At 43.5% G+C, this 6,250-nt stretch overlaps 1 long non-coding RNA gene across 1 annotated transcript; it reads left to right on the top strand.

Moving 5' to 3' along the window:
• The first annotated feature begins 1,557 nt into the window (after positions 1-1,557).
• Positions 1,558-5,175, top strand: LOC129167776 (uncharacterized). Its single transcript, XR_008566120.2, has 4 exons — positions 1,558-1,768; positions 2,148-2,198; positions 2,281-2,338; positions 4,953-5,175. It is a non-coding gene; the product is annotated as an uncharacterized lncRNA (long non-coding RNA).
• Positions 5,176-6,250: the final 1,075 nt, after the last annotated feature.

The raw sequence follows: 6,250 nt of genomic DNA, 5'->3' as shown, positions 1-6,250 counted from the left end.
GCCCGGAAGTCGATGCCTCCAGCCCGGAGGTCGACGCCTCCAGCCTAGAGGTCGACGCTTCCAGACCAGACGTCGATGCCTCCAGCCCAGACGTCGACGTCGCCTCCAGCCCAAGGGTCAACGTCTCCTCCTCCAGCTCAGAGTTCAACTCCTCCTCCTCCAGCCCAGAGGTCGGCGACGTCTCCTCCAGCCCAGAAGTTGACGACGTCTCCTCCAGCCCAGAGGTCGACGACGTCTCCTCCAGCCCAGAAGTCGACGACGTCTCCTCCAGCCCAGAAGTCGACGACGTCTCCTCCAGCCCAGAAGTCGACGACATCTCCTCCAGCCCAGAAGTCGACGTTGTCTCCTCAAGCCCAGAAGTCGACGACGTCTCCTCAAGCCCAGAAGTCGACGACGTCTCCTCCAGCCCAGAAGTCGACGACGTCTCCACCAGCCCAGAAGTCGACGACGTCCCCACCAGCCCAGAAGTCGACGACGTCCCCACCAGCCCAGAAGTCGGCGACGTCTCCTCCAGTCCAGAAGTCGACGACGTCTCCTCCAGTCCAGAAGTCGACTACGTCTCCTCCAGCGTCTCTACCTGCCGAGTCTACCCCTGCAGCGGCTCTGCCTCCGGTCACCGCCGGTCCTGCCCTCGCCAGGTGCGAGCCTCCCAGAGCCCGCCACCATCTCCTCCTCTGCCCCAGACGCAGGCCCCCCCAGAGCCTGTCACTGTCTCCTCCTCTGCCCCAGACGCAGGCCCCCCAGAGCCCGTTGTCGTCTCCTCCTCTGTCCCAGACGTAGGCCCCTCAGAGCCCGTCGCCGTCTCCTCCTCTGCCCCAGACGCAGGCCCCTGGACTCTACTGGTCCCTGCCTCTTCTCCACCAGTCCCTCGGTTCCTCTCGGCCCTCCTTCCTGGTCCCCCTCCTCCCGCCCTGCTCTGTGTTCCTGTGGGCGTCTGGAATCCGCCCTCTGGGGGGGGGGGGGGGGGGGGGCTTTTATTGTGGGCAGTATAAGGTACACCTGTGCACTGCTCATGATGTCGGATCAGCATCTTGATGTGGCATACCTGAGAGGTGGGATGGATTATGTCACACCCTGTCCTGTCTCCCCATTCTGTTCAGTCATGTGTCTCTGTTAATTGCTCCCGCCTACCTCTCTCTTTCCAATCACCCAAGCTCCCAGCCGTCATGTATTTAAACCCTCTCAGTTCTGTGTCTTTTGACGGTTTATTGTTTCAGTGTCCAGCATGTTTTTATATTAAACTTTACTAAACGTTCGTGTTTATCTGCCTGCCTTCCTCACCCGCATGTGGATCCTCATCTCCGCTTCACTCACCAGCATGCCGTGACAGATTATCTCAGCAATGCAGAAGTGCTCACTATCACACATTTAGACTGATTTGTGAACAATATTTGAGAAAAATGGTAATATTGTGTATCTGGAATGTATTTTAGATCTTTATGTCCATCTCATGGAAAATCGGAGCAGAAACAAAGGTGTTGCGTTTATATTTTTGTTGAGTGTATGTGTAAATGCGGTGTTGGTCAGAACTTCAGAATCTCGGAAAGCGGCGTCTCTGGATGAAAAAGAATTTGGTTTGTTCTAAACTATGATGTTATCTTCAGAAGCACATTCAGACGCAATCTCTGTGTTCTACCTCACCCTTTTGATGACCTTCGTCACGGATTCGGAGGTCAGAGAGGCAGGATGACCTCTGGGCACCCAGGTCCGGTAGATTGACTGCGAGCACCGACTTCTCCGGTCCAAAAGATATCACCACGCAGCACAGGTTGGAATCAGCTTGCGTCTCAGGAATAACTCTTAAGGAGTTGAACAATATCAGCTTTGTTCTGCATGAACTGTTTGCTGTCTCAGCTTTGTAGGTGCAAAAAGGTTTTGATGATGTGTCAAAATCTTTGATTATTAAAGAGATATGCTAAAGTGGCCGGTCTGAAGCTTTCTCTAGAACTGGCAAATCACTCAAAGTGATTTAGTTTTAAAGAATTTATGTTATGATTTTCACAGTCAATCAGAGGCTGACAGGAAAGAAGATGTTACCAAGACAACTCAGAAACACGCCTTCTTTAATATGGAAGTCCTGACTGGTAAAGAAAACAAGTTATGTGTTGTAGTCTAACTTAACCGTACTTGTTATTGTGGATGTGCAGGTGTGAGGACCTTGTCGTCAAAACATCTGAGGAGACAGAAAAATGGGAACGGTGCGGTAAAGTTATGAGGAAAAACAGTTCAGAAGTTAACCTTTCTACTTATTACTTACCTAAAAATGTTTTTGTGTAACAGATGATGCATTCTGGATAATTGGAGTGTCGAGAAAACCGGATGACTTTTGAACGTTTTGGTGAGTAGGCAGTTTTAAGACCGCTAACGGACTAGCAGCAAAAGCTTATCTTAAAGTGAAACTGAGTTGGAAAAAACTTATTTATGTGCTAAAACGTTTAAGTACCAGTTCACTGACAGTATGTTGAAAATGTATTGGTTTTAATCACTAGTATGAAGCTAGTCTGGTGACATTGAGGGGGGGGTGGGGGGGGGGGGGGGAACCTTGCCACGCAGTCGTGGCCGCAAGTTATTTTTCCCCCTCAAATGTCACCAGACAGGCACCATAATAGGAGTTTTCCATTTGCTGTAACATTTTTTCTTTGCCAAATAACCTCCACTTTGTACAGCGATACTGCTAAAAGATGGTGATGAAACCAGAGACCTGATTTGTTTATGAATGGGTAAATTAAATGATTCTGTACTTAATTATTTAAAGAAAACTTCACATCTGTGAAAACACTTTTGTTAAAAACAGATTTACAGCCATGATTTAAGGTTATATTTTTATCTTTTGGGAAGAAATTATTACAAAGAAAAACATTGTAATAAAAATGGATTTTTGTAAAGATTTATTGTGCTCAATAGTAATCTTTGACATGCTATATACAGGGTAAATGTGCTATATATGACTATCAAAGGTATTGGCCAGACTCAGCATTAAAATTGTAAAAATTCAGTGTAACTATACTTTACCAATTATATAAATATGAACTTGGTTCAGTTTTTTATTTTGTTAAAGAGCAAGTCACCCTCAAATCAACTTTTTTGCTATTAAACTATATAAATGAGTCTCTAATCGTTAGGGGTATAACAGTACGCTAAAATCGTATTCGATTCGGTTCAGTGTTTTGAAGAGCTCAGTTCAAATCGTTTTCTGTATATTATTATATTTATTTATTTTTTGTCTGAAGCGGCTTCTGTAGTGAGCAGAACCAGGTGTCCTCACAAGCTGCTGATGTAGTATGATGTCTTTAAATATTTCACAGTTTATTTGCGCAGCTATGAGTGTCACTCTCATACGTGTTTGACTGTTGATGCGCCTTGTTTTTATTTCTGCAGTGAGCCTTAAAAACTCACCTCAGACTGCCCACTTTCTTCTTTAAAACTCATATTAGAGGGTATCCGCAGGTCCTTAAAAAGTCTTAAAGTTTTAAATTTGCTTTTTTAAATTTAAGGTCTTAAAAATCATTAGAAATGACAAATAATCCTTAATTACAGTTTCCAAATGTCTTAAATTACCAAAGACCCAATGAACAAGAATTTGTAGTTAGTGTTCAGCATTTTTTGTTTATGATATTGGCATAAGTGGAACTGTACACATTCAGTTGGTTGTGAAAGGGGGCTATTTTTAGATGAGCACATTAGCTGGTTAAGCTAGTGGGAGCTTGCACCATGGGGAAGTGCAAGTTTAATGGTAACTGGGTGGGTAATCCCACGTTTGCGACGTGGTTAGCACCAGTGCCAGGCAATAGCTGAAAATTATAGCTTAAATATAATTAAAAAATAGCTTAAATTTGGTCAAAGTGGCCTTAAAAAAGGTCTTAAAAAGCCTTAAATTTGGCTCCCTTAAACCTGCAGATACCCTGTTAAATAACGAGCTTTCTTCGCATCGTATTTTTTGTTGTAGAATGAAAACATTACATCAACTGCCGTGGGGGAAAAGTTCAGTAGACATGTTGTTTACGTTCAGCGTCTCTACTGTCTCCACAGTAGCAGTGACAGCCAGCTGGTTTGATCTGCTCAGAAAGACGTTGATCAGAATTTGCAGATCACCTTTTTTAATCGGAGATCAGGTGCGTGCAACCATCATGCGTCACTCAATACAGCGTCGGTGCGGAAACTCGCCTATGAACTTTGATCTGCTGCACTTAAATCATGCAAACAAAATTTCATTATTTAATAGAAAATGAACCAAAATGGTATGCAAGTGGCCCGAACCGTTAAACCCCTAATATATACATGCAGCTGTAAAATTGGCAGCACATAATTTTGTTTTTTTTCTGTAGATTACTGAATTACACATCAGGACAGTATGATGGAGTTAAGACCTGTAGTCAGCTGAGAGCTCCCGGTGGTACGAGCACAAAAATTAAATATTTAACAAAAGTAAATAAACTGTACCGATTTTGGTTCTTAAGACTAACAGAATCCTTCCCGGTGTCCAAATCGGGTCGCGGGTCTTCTGCGTCAAACGGTCCAAAACATGTCTGCACCTCCGGTAGTGATATCCAGCTAGCGGGGTCGGAGTTCGGTTGAACTTCTCCGGTAATCATCCCAGAGAAAAAAACAATCTGACCGACTAGCAGAGGCTTCAGAAGCTACATCTTGACTGATGACACATTGTTCTCAGCTATAACTCTAACACAGAAACATCGTAGTCAGGTGCTTTTTCTTCAGACCTCCTGTGAAACGTCACCAGCTGTCCAGGGCTTAGACCTGAAGCTAGTTTCTGTTTTTCCCGCGCCAGTCAGAAACATCAGATTTTCTTCAAATTCCAGCCGTGAAAATCCAAAAACATTTTTCATTGAGGTTTTTATACTTTAAACATGCCATTCAAAGGAATTTAGCCTGTGGCCAATATCATTAAGATAGATTTTGAGTACTAGATAGTAAAGCCTCTATTCTGTGGTTAGAAGTCTCCTCGACGAGGGAGTGGAGAGCCGGACCAGAACACATCATCTCCTTTTCCAAGGGTGATGAACGAGATGTACTGAACCTCACTGAGGAAACAGCACCGGCAGGATTCAGCAGTGTGGTAGGACTGACTTTGGGTTGCAATGATTATAAATTTATAAAAAAAATTTGCCCCCTCAGAGTTTTCATGAATGTTAACTAGATCTATTAAAGCTTAAAGGGCTTTCTGATCAGTTTATCTCTGCTGTCAAATTGGCATTTTTGACATGTGATTCGATGAGGATTAGCTCTCTTCTGGTGGATGAGGGTGGAAATGCATTTTTTGTGTGCCTCTTCCTTGTTGGCTTCACTTTCATACCAGAATTATGGGGGCTGTCGTGGTGGAAATTATTCCATCTAACCACTCCCTGGTTCTTTGGAGGTGACCCTGAAGAGAGATCCACACTTTAAGCTAGGGCTGGGCAATATGGCCTAAAACTAATATCACAATATATTGAGGATTTAACCTCAATAATGATAAATGGACCATAACTGCAGGTAAGTTGTCCACTAGATGGGGCTGTCACATGTATTATATTTAGTCACATTTTTACGCATCTCAAGGTGGTACAGCTTCTTAAAGGGACATGAATGTTGCCCAGCTACACACATCTTTTCATTTTTTTATTATCAAATTTATTGACATGGGAAAAATGATCTCGATAAGAGTCAGAAATTTCGATAACGATACATTTTCGATTTATTGCCCAGCCCTACTTTAAGCCCATTATAATATGTACACACACAAAGATCTTTGGTTGGCTTCTGGTGAGAAGAACACAAGCAGTTCCCTGCCGATGTATCTTCTAACTTTCGACTCTTCTCGTCAGCCCTTTTATTGAATTGCATGAAAAATTTTTTTAATTTTACAACAGTTCCACAATAGACTGGGGCGTTCCCACTTCACAGTCATACACTACTCCTCCTCATGTGAGCGGTCTTCATGAGTTCACAGTCTAAAGCACCTTCTGACTTTCCCTGACCCTCAACATCCAAGACTTTTTCTAAGACTGAACTTGTGATCTCTGGCTCAGCAACGAGGTCAAAAGTTTATCAATCAGACACTTCCCCATGACATAACTCGTGATCTTCTTTTTACCACAAGCAGTAAGACTCAGGCCATTGTTATAGAAACTTTCAACACCAATGTTTTCTGGAACGTTATCTCTGTTAGTCTGCAGCACTTCGACAAAGTTTTATTTCCTTATATATGAAGATTAAATGATTGACCAACACATTCATAACCTGACAGCAATTA

The sequence above is a fragment of the Nothobranchius furzeri genome, chromosome 8, assembly GCF_043380555.1.
Source record: "Nothobranchius furzeri strain GRZ-AD chromosome 8, NfurGRZ-RIMD1, whole genome shotgun sequence".
Taxonomy (NCBI): Eukaryota; Metazoa; Chordata; class Actinopteri; order Cyprinodontiformes; family Nothobranchiidae; genus Nothobranchius; species Nothobranchius furzeri.
This window is presented reverse-complemented; position numbering and strand designations above follow the sequence as displayed.